Source organism: Myiozetetes cayanensis, unplaced genomic scaffold (genome assembly GCF_022539395.1).
Source record: "Myiozetetes cayanensis isolate MyiCay16 unplaced genomic scaffold, myiCay2020 scf39, whole genome shotgun sequence".
Lineage (NCBI taxonomy): Eukaryota > Metazoa > Chordata > Aves > Passeriformes > Tyrannidae > Myiozetetes > Myiozetetes cayanensis.
In genome coordinates, this window is record NW_026087620.1 from 514,608 (window position 1) to 531,988 (window position 17,381).

Sequence of the window (17,381 nt, forward strand, 5' to 3'; positions counted from 1 at the left end):
AAAAACTCCAAAGCAAAACAAACAAAAAAGCAAAACCAAAAACAAACAAAAACCCCAAACCAAACAACCAAACTGGAGGCTTAACTGGCCTGAGTTCTCTTTATCAATAGCAAATAATAAAAACTGGCTGAATGAAAAGATTGAATTCAATCTGAATTCCGTTCTGAAAAATATAATATATTATATATAATATAAAGTATAATTATGTCCAAGAATGACTCCAGAGCAGGTCAGTTTTTAGACTGAAGACACAAAAATGGGTGTTGGTGGTCAGCAGGTGCACAGTGGGAAGTGGAGCTACTGGGTAACGTTACTTGGACACTTGTTCTCAGGACAAAACCAGGAAGAGGAATTTTGCTATCCCTACAGTAAGTCTTTTCAGAGGTGTTTTGGTCCATCATTTTGAGGTGTAGATATTTCAAATCAGCATTTTCTGACCTTCAGTATGTCATGCCAAGGACTTAGAAGAAGAGTGACCCGTAAAGGGCTTGGTTTTTCATTTTGAACACTCCTGAAACATTAACTCCACTATTAAAACTTTCTACCTTGGTCAACAAAACACAGAGCATTCCATACTAAACATTTCTGAGGACTGGTCAGTCATACTGAGCTGCAAACCCCCCGTGTTCCTCTGGGCTGTGGGGTGAGACATGGGGGATGTGTATGGACAATCTGTACCCAAAAGGGTTGGAAAAAGGCCCACAGACGTTTTCAATTTCCATCTAATTCTGAAATTCAGATGAACCAACAAGTCAATAGCAGAGGGACAACTTGGATTCCTGTTCCTATCTATCTGAACTGCTGTTCAAAACTTACAGTCCTTCCTACTCCCTACACACAAGTTCTCCTCATTCATTGCTTGCTTCCTGATAAGACCAAATCTCAGATTTTCTATGAGTTTATCAGATTTATGATGGGGGGTGGGAAGAGAGGAATATATAGGGGCAACACAGAGATCAACGTCACAAAATGCAGATAGTTACAAATACAGATCTTCATTATTTTCATGCTTTTTCTCCCCATTAACACACTGAAGACCTCATTGTGATAAACATTTTTAAAAAGCCAAAATTTACATTAAACTGGAAAATGGTGTGTTAAGTTGCTAAAGAGTAGTGATGGTTTTTGTGCTCCCTCACACATATGGCTAACTGAGAATGTGTAGCAAGCTCAAGCTTGAAATGAAGCTTTTTTTTTAAGCAACCAGTACATAACACTAAACATGATTTAATAATGGAAAGACTGGCACAGCCTTAAAGGAATATCATCAAGTAGGCAAGGTATGCTGTGACTTATTATAAAACAGTTAAATCGAGTCGGAAGCATAATCCAGATTCTTTACATAATTATGGCAGACGGGTGTGGAGAAGGACTATCAATTTTTTTCTAACAGTAAAACAAGCAGTGATCTCTCATTTCTCTCAGCTCTCTTGAAAGTGCCTGTAGCTTTTCATTTCCATTAGCCAACTGAAATGCCAGTTTAATATTTCGCTAACATTGAGCTTATTCTTCGGATGCAGAAGTCAGTAGAATTTTTATCACAATTATCACCAGGTCAAGCTTCTTTGGACAGTTTTGTCTCTCCTGAGTCAAGCTGATTACAAAGTAAATGAAACAGCATTGCTGGTCCTCATTCCATTGGTAATAAAATATTATTAACTTAGTCACATACAGAAATTACTTAATTGAAATGATGCAATCTGATAGTATGTACAAAATCAAAAAAGTGACTGAAAATGGAGAATTTGTTGGTTTACACTCAGTTAAATTTTAAATAATTCCTGCTACAATTAAAAATAGATAATTTTGTGCTGTTTACTACAATAAAGACTTTTAACTCGTGTTCAGAATTACATGTACCTCAAAATATTAGAATAGTTTTCCATTCTTAGACATGCCTTTGCCCTGAATTTCTGTGCATAAGCAACATTAGAGTTCCATGGCAAAAGACTGAAATGTCCTTAGATATCTGTCTTTCAAATTTGCAACCCTCATTCTTCGAGATTGGGATTAGAAAACAAGAATGTGATTTGTACACGCTGGGTTAGGTCTGAGGAATCGAGAGTCCTTCAGCAAAGCTATTGAAACAAGAGGTGTGTCTGTGATTACCGAGAGATCTTCCGGTGATAAAAGGAGAATTGCATCAGCCTTTGGCTCGGGGTGTCAGGGTGACTCAGCAATCCAGAGGAATGCGTTCCCATTTGCTTTCCGGCTGGAAGATGGGAAACCGTCACGAACACTTTCTCTTGAACAGCCATGAGATGGGCAAAGCGGGCACGTTTCATCCTCGGGAACAGGCTGCCAGTGCTGAGCCCAGGAGCCCACTGATCCCACTGCAGTTCCTGAGCTTTCCCTGCAGCAGCACCGAGGAATTTGTTTCCAGGGCTCAGCAGCCGTTCCCCTGTGACTTACCAGCTCATTGCTGCAAGTCAGCACAACACACAGCACAGGAAATTCTAATTTGGAGCTGAAATTTAATTGTGAGAGCAAACATTCCTTGTAATTCTGATGATTAATTAGTAATTTATGGGGTTTTTTAATTATTATTTTGGCCTTCCAAACCAGAATTTTCTCCATTCTGTAGAAGTCCAAACAGAAAAGTAGAACATTTCAGGAAATTCTCATTAATTGGGACTCTCTATTTTGGGTACTACACCAAAGTACCATGGTTATCAAAATTAACTACATAAAATATATTTTTCCTGACATCCTCTCATATTGCCATTAGTCAGAGATGGAATACTGAATTATACTGACCATTGGGTGGACCCAGTAGGACAGTTCTTGGGGTCTTTGTCTTCTTCCCCCTAAGCAATGAGTTTGCACTTTTTACATTAAGCCAGCCCAAGTTAAAGATCCTGTGGCAGGGTTGCCAGAATTTCTTCTGAAACAGGATTGTAGCTGTGCCAGTTACTCGTGGAAGATGAAGGTTTCTGTTTCTTTCCTCACCAGAAGGGCTTGTGAAAACTGAGTGAATCTACCTGGATATTTGTATTAAGTCTTCACACAATCAGCCAGTTTGCATTAGAAATAGTAGATTCAGGAACATTTATACTTGTTTCTGGAGACTGCTGCTGTTTGGTCTGTCACTGATACCAGAGTCAACATCCAACTGCAGGCAATTTATACCCATACCTGGCCTTTATCTGCGTTTCTGTCTCACCACTCAGCATCAGCTCAGCTTGGCACCTCTGCTCTCAGAACTGCAGGCCCCTCTGACCAAAACTAAGCCCATCACTCCTTACTTTCCATTCTATCCCTACTTTCTAATATGTAAATCACTTCCTTGACCACTGGCAGGAAGCAATAACGGTCTGTGCATACTTCATCAATATATCACCAGACCTTACCTAAATTTCATCATCAGACAGTGACAGAGCAGACATTTCCTTTGGGCTATGTAATGTTTAAACAGTGGTCTTCGAGAACTGGAAAAATCTAAAAACTACATTTCCAGTTAGCCTCGTTCTTAGAACAGGACTCTGAGAAATCCTTCGCAATTACAAACATATGGGAATAAAATTGACGCAGACAAGGAAAAAGCATTCACTTCAACCACTCAATCATTGTCACATCTGGTACCATGTTCCAGAAAGTCTGTTCATTCTCCTGAAATACGAACTTGCATATTCTAGGTCATACTCACGGAGTTTAGAAGGAACTTAAAACAATTTTTGAATTCTGCCGTTTCCTTTGCATAGAGTTCAGTGAGTCTGAAAAAGGCGATGAAATAATGATGAAGTCAAGAGTAACTTTCGTGCCCAGTTTGCACAATACACTTCTAAAATACAATCCATCATCTAATCTAGAAAAGTATCTTAATGCCAGCTGTGGTTTTCAGCAACATGCCCTTTTGAATCAGTATCCAAAGTGATTTAACAGCCCAACTGATCAAAACCCCCAGTCACTGAGCTTCTGACACACACACAAAAGACCAAGTGGTTTTCTGCTTATTTAGCTGATCTTTCTGCACCAGTGCTGAAAGCTGTTTTACAATAATTTAATTAATTTGTCATTTTTGTAGGAGTTGGTCACTTTTTTGGAACAGCGTGGGCTTTGAGGAGACTGTTTGCTCTCTGAAATATTGGCACCCCATCTGCTGCTAAGGTAAGCATTTTCTGTTCATGAAACCCACACCAAAAGGAGTCCAATGCATTTACAAGCCGCTTACACTTCCTTTAGTATCAATGAAGCCTAAAAATCGTGTGTGTACTCTAAGGAGGATCCAAACCAGGAAAGGCCATAATGTTGCAAAATTGACTGCTCCCCAGCACAAGGACCCCTCCCATTTTAAACAAAGGGAAGGGTGGGTTCCTCTGTGTCTCAGTGGATACCTAACGGAGGAAATGCCTTTCCCAAATGCAAAAACTGTGTTCCATAGTTTCCAAGACACCAATGAACATTTTGGGACTAAAGAGGGGTTGAAACACGCTACTTAAAAACCCCAGGAGCCTTCTTTCTGTCCAAAACATCAGCTACCTCCTCAAAAGAGGTTTTTTACCAAAGCCCTGCACAGCAGGTAACTGGCAGCCCTGAGCAGTTCTGCTGCCTTTCAGGAAAGGTGGCACTGAGAGGAGCAGCATTCCAGAGCACTGATGTTCTGTTGGGAAACACAGGAACCTCAGCGACCAAAGGTGGGGCAGCAGCGAGAGGCTGTGGGACCCTTCCAGGGAGAGCGCTGGAGTGCAGGAGGGGAGCTACTCCCTGACAGAGCCAGGTCCCTGGGTGGCATCCTGCATCTCGAGAACAGCATGGGGGCCCCAGGTGTTAGGGGAGGAAGAGGATTTTCCCAACATTTATATATTTAATATTTCATATATTTAAATATATTTATTAATATAGAATATTCACTGTATAATATTCAATTATTAATGTCATGACTGTTTATTGTATTTACCACTTTATATATTTAATATTTCTATATTTGATATTCTTTATATACAATAATAACAAAATTTAAAATTCAGTATGCTCTCCGAGCAATGAAACATTTTTCAGCCTTATATATGTACATTTACTAGCTCTGTACATCTTACTCCAAAGACCTGCTTTTCAATTACCAAGAGAAAAGACAGTTCATATCAGCCTTTTGCCTCCCAGTGCACACAGTGTATGTAATTCCTGTGTGGTTGCACTCACTGACCTGTGCTATTTCTTACTCTGAGCACATCAGCTTTTGTAACAGTGCACAGAAAACGTATGCCAAAAACTCACTCCAGCAGAAAAGGCCCACCCTCTCTCTTCTCTGCAGCAGACCTGGTTGGAATGGATTTTCCAAGTCTGTGGCCATCTTCTCACTGCAGATACTCTGTGGCTGTCCTTTGGCTGGAGGCTTCCTGATATTCATGGAATTGCCACATAATTGGAGAGGAAAACTCACTGTGAAAATGTCTGTAAAAATACTGAATCACAATTTTATCATAAAAAAAAGCAGAAAGAGGATTAGTAGGATACATTAATTAATGTCTTCTATCTCATCCCTTCTGCAATGCCCAGAGATCCTGAAAGCAGCTCTGCTTGTGTGCTGAATTCCTGATTTGTCACTCAGCGACTGTTTCAGTCATGACACCTCTGGCTGAGCTGCTGTTAATCCATCCTTCAGGTGGTAGAAGCTCCTTGCCTTTTCATTAATCACCAAACTCTGGGGCATTCCACCAGCTCAACAACTGCTGCCCCACCCAGCTCCACCAACGTCAGCAAACATCCATTACAACTCCTGGGTGATGCAAACACCGAGATCAATCTTATTGATTTCGTGAAGCAGACAATTCATTTGGGACTATTCGGAAGAGTTTTACACCTTTACACCTATGCTTTGAATTTGAACTTATGTTGCCTGTTAGAGTAACTACTTGTTATTATGGCAAAATGTAAAACATTAAAGGAAAGGCCAAATAGGTGTTTTTCAGAAGATCAGCACTGTGCATAGACGGAACAAATCCCGATGAGGCAGCTTTCAGTTCTCTTTCAGTTTTGACAGACAGTTTCCTCTGAACTCCACAAAGCCACGGCTGGTAAATTTATTTAGTGAGTCCAGTTTTCACACCGAAAACCGAAGCGGTTCATCAGTTTGGAAGGAGGAGCTGGTGTGCCGTGAATTAGTGCTGGATTGCTGCGGAGGAAGGACCGGCCCGCGGCGTTTTACCGGGAATGGTGAGGAACGGTCGGGAACGGCCGGGAATGGCCAGGAACAGCCGGGAATGGCCAGGAACAGCCAGGAATGACCGGGAACGGCCGGCATTCCCGGCGTTCCCGCGGTGCCCAGCAGGGGGCGGTGGCGCCATCCCGGCTCCATCACCTGAATTCCCCCCCCCCCAACTGCATCCCCCCACTCCACTGCATCTCACCCCCTCCACTGCATCCCCCCACCCCACTGCATCTCACCCCACTGCATCCCCCCACCCCACTGCATCTCACCCTCCACTGCATCTCACCCCCACTGCATCCCACCACTCCACTGCATCCCCACTCCACTGCATCTCACCCCCACTGCATCCCCCACTCCACTGCATCTCCCACTGCCCCCCACTGCATCCCCCCCCACTGCATCTCACCCCCACTGCATTCCAACCCCCTCCACCATGCATCCCACCCCTCCACTGCATCCCCCAACTCACTGCATCCCCCCCACTGCACTCGCACTCTCAACTCCACTGCATCCCCCACTCCACTGCATCTCACTCCCCACTGCATCCCCCCACTCCACTGCATCTCCCACTCCACTGCATCTCCCCCCCCACTGCATCCCCTCCACTGCATCCCCCTCCACTGCATCCACCCCCCACTGCATCCCCTTCCACTGCATCCCCACTCCCACTGCATCCCCACTCCACTGCATCCCCCCACTCCACTGCATCTCACCCTCCACTGCATCCCCCACCCCACTGCATCTCACCCCCACTGCATTCCACCCCTCCACTGCATCCCCCTCCCACTGCATCCCACCCCTCACCCACCTCACTGCATCCCCCCACACCCACTGCATCCCCCACTCCACTGCATCTCACCCCTCCACTGCATCCCCCACCCACTGCATCTCACCCTCCACTGCATCCCCCTCCACTGCATCCCCCTCCACTGCATCCCACCCTCCCCACTGCATCCCCCTCCACTGCATCCCCCCCACTGCATCCCACCTCCCCACTGCATCCCCCTCCACTGCATCCCCCTCCACTGCATCCCACCCTCCCCACTGCATCCCCCACCCCACTCCACTGCATCCCCCTCCACTGCATCACCCCTCCACTGCATCCCCCACACTGCATCCCTCATCCACTGCATCCCACCCTCCTCCACTGCATCCCCCCCAACTCCACTGCATCCCCCTCCCACTGCATCCCCCCCACTGCATCCCCCTCCACTGCATCCCACCCCTCCACTGCATCCCCCTCCACTGCATCCCTCCACTGCATCCCTCCTCCACTGCATCCCACCCCCTCCACTGCATCCCATTCACTGCATTCCCCCAATTCCACTGCCTCCCACTCATTCCACTGCATCCCCCCCACTCCACTGCATCCCAAGAGTAAGCAATCACATGAAAAGGGTTTGCAAAAAGAGAAAAGAGTGAGTAAGAGAGAGACAGTGGGCTACAAATAACAAAGTGACTGACAAAAGTACTGCCGAATCATGCACTGTGTTCTACCTTTGATAAAAAAATCCTTTTGAACATGACTGCACATTCACAAAGCCTTCTGTAAAGGGAAAACCTTAGATAGAACTCTAAAAAAAAAAAAAAAAGGAAAAAGTATCCCTACAATTAAACATGTCACGTGTAGTTCTTTGGCTGAGTACACTTTCTGCTTTACTGCAGCTGCAGGAAGGAGGCTTTGGGAGGCTTTGGGGGTTGTTCCTCCGGCCCCAGCCCAGGCACACACACACACAACCTCAGTGCCAATTCCCCCCGTTGACAACAGGGAGATGGGAGGGAAACAAGGGAACAGGAAAAGTGAAACAGGGGTTGGGTTTTTTCCATCCATGGGCTCTGAAACAGATCTTGGCTATGCTACCTATAGGAAAGTTACAATTGCAGTTCAACTGATCCCATTAGAGCATCCCAGCTAAAAGAAACAAAACACATTTTTGTAAACTTTTACCCTGGACTTTTCTACATGGATTCTGTAATCCCTGCTTTAAAAGGAGATACACCTTCAGCACTGAGCCTTGTTAGGGGAGTAACTCACCCTGGGGATGCAAGACAATTCAGATCACGTATGCTAGAACAGTCCTGGGATTATCTTATAATCACAAAAATACTCCTGCCAACAGTGACACATTGGGCTGATTTATTTTCTGTGTGTTTTCAGATGCCACTGCAGCACTTCTCAGTAGGGACTGGGCTTAAACAGAGAGTATCTCATGAATGCACACTTTGTTTTCTAACTGAAGATCCAGATTTGCGTTTGTTGTGGCATATAGAGTTTCAATGTCATTATATGTTTTCCTATCCTTTTTTAAACCAAACTCTAGCTGCATACATATAGCAACAAAATATTCTAAATTCACACATATCTTAAAAAGACCAGCATAGTCCAGCAAATCCCAGAAAGTGTTGTAGAAAGTGTTAAGAAGAAACTGGTTTGCTCTGTCTTGAAGAGCTAAAATGCTCATATTCTGTATTTCAATATGCACTGGGCATCAGAAAGCTCATCTGGAATTTGCAGCACAAAACAGCAATTGTGTTTAAAGCCACCAGTGCTTAAAAGAATAAAACAGTAAGATGCATCTCTAATATTTTATCCCAAAAGTTCATATAAGGTAATTAAGATAAAAATATTTGACTTCAAACTCTGGTATTCCTTCCCCTCGTCCTTCAAACAGGAGCAAAAGTGATCATCATGGGCTGAAAAGCAGTTTGATCTTTGTTACATTGGGACTATGGAATCTAAGCAACTATTTTACAAGGCATTGTAATTGTTTGTACTTGCAAAACTGGATTAAGAAATCACTGCTATTCTTAAAACACATTTATCACATACATACAAAAGTCAGCATATTTCTGCTTCGAGCAGAGCCCTCAGCCAACCAGAGTGAATTCCCGTGTTCCGCCCACGCTTGTTCTCTCATCCTCCCCTTCCCCAGAGCAATCCCTGCATCTGGCCAGGACCATGAGCAAGAGTCTCCCCGAGCCTCAGCAGGGCACACCTGCCCCGGGGGTGACCCGTGTGTGCCCCACTGACACTCTGCTGCTGTTGTCACCACTGCCACACCCTCAGGGTGCTCACAGGCGTTAGAGCTCCTGAATACAGAAGGTGAGATTATAGAAGGATTGAAGGCACTGATTCCTGTCCAGTTCCAAAGGCACTGGGAATTAAAGCAGTGGCATTGCAGTCCCTCACAGGGTACCTGAGACAAGTTAAAAAAAGAGTACGGGGGTTTCGTTGGACCTCTAGAATTTATAAGTTTGGGGCTTTACTGAACTTTTCAAAGTTTCATGAAACACTTTTCCCTGTTATTTAAATCCATTTGTTCTTTGACTGCAGCTTAATTTAAAAAACATGTCTTTTGAGCTGAGTGTGAGTCTGACTAATTCTGTTGTAAATGCTGCTGAAGATGAACAAAACTAACACCATAATTGATGAAAAAAATGAAAAAGGTCTCATACACGCTCAATAGCCACACTCAGGCTACTGCCCGAGTTATAAGAACACAGCTCTTGTTTTGTTAACTGACTCAAATCAACACCCAAACTGCTAAAACCTGTACCAGATACAGGGAAATCTTAATCACTAAGACTCCAGAAGCTGCAGTTTCTCTGCTCATCTGTTTTCTCTTCCTATTTCTTTCTTTGTTATATGTTTGACTCTTCTATTTCCCTTTCCCAATAAAGTATCCTCATTGAGATGTTATCCTTCCAGCCCTCTCCTGATATACTCTCCCTTACAGCACAAACCAAAGAGCATTCCCAGCCCTTTATCCCTGTCCTGTTGCTTCTAGAAGGAGTTATGGGTGGTCTCCAGGCTCAGGCTCTGGGGCAGGTGTGCCATTCTTTCTCCACTTTCCAGGGAAAATGAGAAAAAAGTAGCATGGATATCCTCCTTGCTTCTTACCTCAATCCCTCTGTCCTTTCCCATGCAAGAAAAGAATCAAGTGGCTCCCCTGATGAGAAGTAGTCCTATAAATTCTGGTTCATTCTCTGGCTGTTTCAACCCTTCCAGAAACATCTCATGGGTGTTCATGGTATCACAGTCTATCTCTCATACAAGAATTTCTCTTATTGCTGGTAAATTAGCAGTGTGATACACTGCCTATGAATGAGGTGTCCTCCTATTTTTCATAGGTGCTTATGGCACCCTCAATTTTAAATGACTTTTTTTCTACCTGTGGCCTCTGGCAGGCTGATAATTGAGATGTCCATAGTTTCCTTTCCCCTTAAATCTTTGAATGCTATCCTTCTTTCCTCTCTCTATACAGTCTTCTTTAACAGCAAAAAGTCATTCTAGGCTCCCCCCATCCAAGAAAAATGCATTTTCTCAAATGCAGCTTCATTTGAGTGATCGGAGTCAAAAAGAGTTGTTATGCCCCCCTTGCTGGCAAGGAATGCTGTGCAGCCTTACCTATATTCCAGCTCTGCCAAAGAAGGAAGTCTATTTTTTTCTCCTCTTGGCAACCCTTTTGGAGGTGCACTATTGTGTTCTGGGAGTCCTCGTTCTCAAAGGCTATTGTGAAAACTGTAGTAAACAGAACTTTCAGCATCAGGATGCAAGAAACAGGATCCAAGGCTGAGACTATTTGCCAAGAGTGGATGTGACCGCTGCCCCATTCACTCCTGGATGGTACAGCAGTTCATCTCAGCTGCTCGATATAGCACATTCTGTAACGAGGAGGACAAAGGTGGCAATTACTGAGAAGCCACGTTGCTGGAGAAAACAGCACCAGGATGTACAAAAAATTTCCTTTCCATCAGGCAACTAAACAACAATTGCAGATAGTGGGCTACAGCCTCGATTTGTGTCAGCAGATTTCCACATACTGTTGTGGAGCTCCACGATTACGACAACGGAGCTGATGACAACTGGGAATTTGGCCCACGGATGGAAATTGAAATGCTCAGAGTATTTCAATTAGTTTCTCTGCTGTTTGGCAGAATATGTGATGTCAGACATGCCAAATGGTTCACATTTATATAAAACTAGATAAGAACCAGAGTGGTAAATCTAAACATTTAGGAAGCAGAGATGATTAAATACGGAATTTCTCAGAAATAAACTATAACGCAGAAGTAGTGCTGCATAGGGAATAAAATACTGTAACAGTTATGGAGATAGTGATGTTCTTTCTTCTAGATCATGGAAGGAATAAAGGAAATGTGCAGGGGAAGAAACACCAGATGATAAACCAGCTGATAAAGAGAAAGATTAGAAGGATTCTACTAAATACTTAGCATAGTAGGAAGAATGCATCCAAGTAACTCCAGATGAAGGAAAATAATTACTTGATGCTACCAGTCTTCAGCATTCAGGCACATAAAAAAAGGTATTGTGGATGTTAAAGACAGAAAAGGCTATTATCTGCTTTAATCTCAATCAGTTGACCTTCACCCATTACCTTCCATGGGTCAGGCCAAATCCCTGATGTCTTCAGGTCATTATAGGGCTGTAAATCGCCCTTGCTTTCTTCCAGTGCAGCTTCCCACACACTTAAGTTGTATCAATAGTCCTCCAGAGGCCCTTGCAATGTAGAAAGCCATTTAAATTGCTAAGTAATTCATAAAACATTACCTGTTTTTACTAATATCTCATCACTTCTTTTATCACTGTTAATTGGATTCTTTGGTGGTGTTGAAATGAAACATAAAGAAGCTGCTTTCCATGTCTGTAAAGCCATTCTGGCACATAGGGCCAAAATAAATTCCTGCATCCATCAAAACCTTTCTGATAACGTGAAGTTTCTGTACAGGAAGATGTCAGAACCTTTTCTCAGTCTTAACACTTCATCATGAGCCACCAGCAAAGAAATCCTTGGTGAAATTATCCAAGGGGAAAAGATAAAAGAGCACCTCAGTCCACAGAAAGGGAGAAGGGTCAGGGAAAAGATGACCATGAGAAGAAAAAGTTGAGGGTCATTTTCAGGCACAAATTAACACAAAGAACACCTTTTAGATCTGAATATCTTTATAGATGCTGCTTCTCTCAACTGGTGAGTTTGCCCCTTTCTAGCACCTTCTCCACTCCCGTAGGTTGGGAACCATGTGCTCAGAAGTGCAAGCAAAAGCTGCCACTTCCAGTTTCCATTTTGAAGGCCCTTGTTTTCTGTACCAGAAGCATGGTTTGGGTTTTAGTAGGAAGGGATAGTTCTGTCTCCTTTCTAGCTTTCATCCAGACAGCTCTAGTTGCACAAGAGTCTGAAACAGCTTTTCTGAGTTGGGAAGCAGAGCTGCAGACAACCTTCTGGTTGATGTTCAGTTCATGAAGGGCTGTTTTCCATAATGGACCACTAACCAAAACAAAGAGCTGGGGCAAAGCATCCCCTCAGAGCCTAACCAGAGTTGTGACAAAAGGAACAAGAGACAAAATTCTGCCCATCTTACTGTCAGACATAAGCTGAAGTTGTGATTCCTGAAGTTGTTGACACACACAGATAACTCCATGGAAGTTGTGCCATGGCAGTGGCACTGGACATTGTGTTAGTGTGTGGGGGATTATGTGCTAGTGCTACAATGCTGCTTCTAAAACTGACAGGGAAAAGCCTTTGGAGACACAGAAAACTTCTTCACCTTTTGTATCGAATCAAAATGCAGCAGCTCTGTTCTTCATCTCTATCCTTTAAGGAAGTCCATAAACAGGGCAAATCATCTCGCTGGTTTAAAGAACTAAAATAACATTAAAAAGTAATAGCTTATGGAAATGTCTTTGTTAACTTATATTCCAGGAATAACTTACAATTCCTTTGTAAAAGGAATTTCCCAAACTCTACTCTGAGCAGAGAACATTCTGGAAACTATCACTATGGCAATGCTTTAAAAATTACCCACAGCCTAATTAACAAATGCTTTAGGAGTTCAAGTTATTACAGGGTCATTTATCTACTCTAAGAATCTTGTACACAATTGAGCAGATTTTTAATGTTTAACAGTTCTGCCCATAAACTACCAGTGAAAGACATTCACCTAAGGGAACATGTAGTAGGTAATTCAGGTCTGTGTTTCTCTTCAACATGTCTCATTAATGCCAGTTTTTTGAATCACAGGTTACACAACATCACATATGAAAGAAATGCAGTTCTTTTTAGAAAGCTCAAAGCAGCCATTAAAAAAAAAACACATCAAAAAAGAAAACAATTACAAAAACAATCAAACAAGCACTAAAAAAGAAACTAGACATTCTATAGCTGAAAAAAACTGTTCTCCAAAAGGTGTGATGTGAGTGGCCTGAGATGCACTTGGGTTATTGGGAAATAAACCTAGAAACACACGTCTTGGAAGGGTCCTCTCCAGAGCAGAGCTCTCCCCATCTTCAGTCTGGCTTTTATGAAACAATGCTGGCCAGTGCAAATATCCTTCAACCAACTGGTCTCCTCTTTTTTAAGGGGAATTATTCCTCTGAATTTCATTTTCTACTGTTAGATTGGCCAGTTGCTTACTAGGAGAAATGGGCTGTTCACAGGATACACCCTTCAGGCAGGGAATAAAGATCCAGAACTCAAGAAGATTCATTTCCCTCAGCTCAAGCAAACCTGCAGCATGTACATAGATGTCTCTAGGACTCAAAGTTCAGGCTTTACTAAGAGTAATTTGAAACTTAAGAGATCTCTGTTTAAATACAAGTAGAATGCAGACCTAGAAAGTTTAAATTAAGCCCTTCTTAAATTTAATTTTGACTTTGCTTAATATTTTTACTATGTGAATCAATCTAAAGACTCTGGAAAGCCTTTTTGACCATTATTCTGACAGTTACTTTACATTTGGTTTAATGCTTGGGATTTTTGTTCTTGTTATTGTTGTGCCCTGTGTAATGAGCATAAGCTTCTAGATTAAGAAAATATTTCTTTTAACTGGTTTGTGTTAGTCTGTAATCCCTTTTAGGAGCATTTCACAATGTTAAGAAGAGAAAAGGTGTCTTATTGAAACAGCAGAGAGAGAACCAGCAGGGGAAAGGGACAAATGTCTCTTGTTAATGCCCCTCTGATGGAAACACGAGTGGAAAGGAAGGACTTTAACGAGCTCGGGGGCACGGGCAGGCTGAGGGTGTTCCTGCAGCTGAAGCCCGACGGTTAAAAGAGGATGGTGAAGCAAGTCAAAGATACTAAAACCATTTTGGTCCTTTCTCACTTAAAAGGGATTTTTAGAAGACTGGCTTATGTCCAGGGCAACTCTCTACTTTCAATATGGATTGAGTCATATTTTAATTTGAAATTAGTTATGGGGAAGTGTTGAAATTTATTGAAATGTTCATTCAGAAGAGCTTCAACATCAGCTCAATGGTTACTATTGAAGCTTAAGGGTAATAAATAGATGGCACATAGAAAAACAGTGCAGTGTGAAAGTGTACAGTGAACGTGTAGCTGGAAGTCAGCAATACTCAAGAGGAAGAAATACCTATAAAATTGTTTTTAGACATTGAAGGAATGCTCAAATACACTTATAAATAACTTTACCACATCTTCAAGAAACATGAATATAAATTATTTAGGTAATTGCTCTAAAAATATGTGAATTTAGCACTTGGCTTTCCTGTCATACCCCCAGATCTCAGAACAGGTTTCTGTTCCACATTCCTAATTTTTCACCTGTCTAGTAGAAATCATTATTTATTTTCCCAATTAAAGTGGTTTCAGAGAGCCAGAGAACAAAATTAATGTCCCTGGGAAATAAGATAATACTGTTGTCTGTTTAAAGAAAATGCCAGTAGTAGAAATACCCATATTTTTAGCAGAACTGATTCTCAAAAATACAAACATTAACTTGAAGAAATGTTTGAGACCATTTAAAAACCTGAGCTGGTAAATGGATCAAACTATGCAAGATCACATCATACAATTTAAAAAATGGGAACTTCATATAACAAAAAAAGCTGAGGCAAAAACCTGTATCAATGGAGCTGAGGTTTCCAACAAAAAAAAAAAAAATCAATTAAAAAAGGTACAGTCATGAATAAAGACCTGCAGACTAAACGAGCCTGGAGCTGTGCAATGAGTAAACAGGACACTGGAACCAGAAAATTTAGAATGGAAGGAGTGTCCTGCTACATGTGAGAGCAGTTACCTGAGTCTTTTCCTTGCTCTGAGCTAAGATTAGCAGGTTTAATAACTTCATTCCAAGGAATAGGCTAAATTCCTAAAACCAGTGATATTTTTTCCAATTTTTAGTAATCTTCTGGACATATATCTAGAGACAAAAGTGATTTTGCTCTCTTTTATTTCTCTCAATCACAATGAAAACTCCTCCTCTGCATTACAATATGGAATGATAAATTTGAAATTTTACTTTTCACATCTTGGGCATTTGTTGTTGTGATTTCACTCCATTATTCACCACTGTGACTTAGGTTTGTTCTTCCATCCTGCCTGAAAAAATGTCCTGGAAGAACAAAGCTGTCCAAGTCACAGCCTATAAACAAAGCATTTTCCCCCCAAATCTTTTCTGTTGCAACTTCCCTCTTCCCTCAGTACTCACTCTTATTTCTAGGAGTGAAAGTAGCAGAGCTACCCCCAGTGAGTCAAAACTTTTGTGTTCTACCTGGAAGAAATAGCTGCAAAATGTTTTCACTCATATTTAAATTAATGTTTTGCTCACTCTGTGCTCATTTGAAGAGGTGTAAATTATTATTGCAAAAATCCAAATTATGGAAAACCAGCTGCTACCAAAGAAGTGACTTCAGCTGTGGCTTAGTTTGAATTGTTATGCTCTAAGAAGAGGGGCTATGATAAGAAAATCCTACTTTCTGATACACTTTTTTATCTGTACATTATTATCCTTTTAAAAATCCAGCTTTTCAGTGATTTGTAAGATAAATTGAATTACCTACAATTCATATTTAGAGCCAAAAAAAGAGGGGTTTATATGTGGATACTTTGTAACTATGCCTATTTGAGCAGGAATAAACGAAAGACAAATTTCAATTATAATTTCACAATTTAATCACATTTTCTGTTCTACCGTTCTACCCCTAATTTTTATACTGTGGTTCACCAGCTTTGGCTTCAGGTTCAACTGCTGGATCAAAGAACTGTGCACAGAACAATGAAGGGTCCACAGAGACAACAAACACATAAAGGAGGGATCAGGCCCAACTCTCAGAAATTTTCACATAAAAGTAGGAGAGTTTATATTAAATTTATTTCACTGAAACAACAGTGGGTTGGCAGGTTCTAGTCCACAGTGCACTAAACTGCTACAGTTTATTATTTATGACTGTATATAAAACTCAAATATCAGAAATCAATACAATGTCTTCTGTACACTCCCAAGATTGCATTATTTTGCTACCACAATATAAAGGGTAAGAAAATAATAATAATAATGAAGTTCACAGAGTAAAATCTTATGTAGAAAAATGAGTTTGATGGCATCTGATACATGTCACATTGAAGGTGCTTCTATATTAACTTACACTGATGGAAATACAAGTAAACAATCCTTTGTATGCAAATATCCTATTAATAAAACATTACCATAAGCAGCACATGTAAAATAGAATCTTTGCAGACCTCTTTCAGTTCTGCTCTGCTAATGCTGAGGACTCAAAGCCATAGAGAGGAATCACAAATGCTGTTACAACATAAATAATAAAGATTTCATTCTGAAAAGCACAGAAAGTGTTAGTTGCATATCACCTAGTTACAATCTGAGGAAATAAAAAGCCTCAGCAATGTGGAGATATTTTTGATTGGTATTTGAAGCATATTAAAGTCATCAACTAACTCCCCCCGAACCTGCCTTTTTTTAATCAATTACATTTTGTAATAACAAATTTTTTAGCAGTGAGTATTTATAACCTAAATTAGAAATACAAGGTTTCTGGCTGCTTTGTGTTTTGTTCCTGACCCAGTGTTATTTTTCCTCCATTTCTGATCCAACCAGCTATTTAAATTCACCAGGATGTTTGCACGTTTCCTAACTAACTTTATATGTTAGCTGGTAGATTTTTTATTCTTTTTTTTTTCTGGCATTCCACACTTTGTATGAAAAGGTAAATTTTCTCCTACCAGTGCTGAACCAGCAGTGCTCAGAAGTCCTGTTGCCATTCTACACAATGGCAGAGCACCCTGGCAGAAGATGGCACAGGTCCTGCCCTGAGAGACTCCAATGTGACAAAAACGAGAGCTTCTCTATTGATAAGGAAGGGTTTCAGGCACACAGTGGGCAGAAGTCCTAACACACTTGAAAAATATTTAACTGAACAATAATGGAGCAGTGCCAAATACTAAAAGTTACCAAAGAT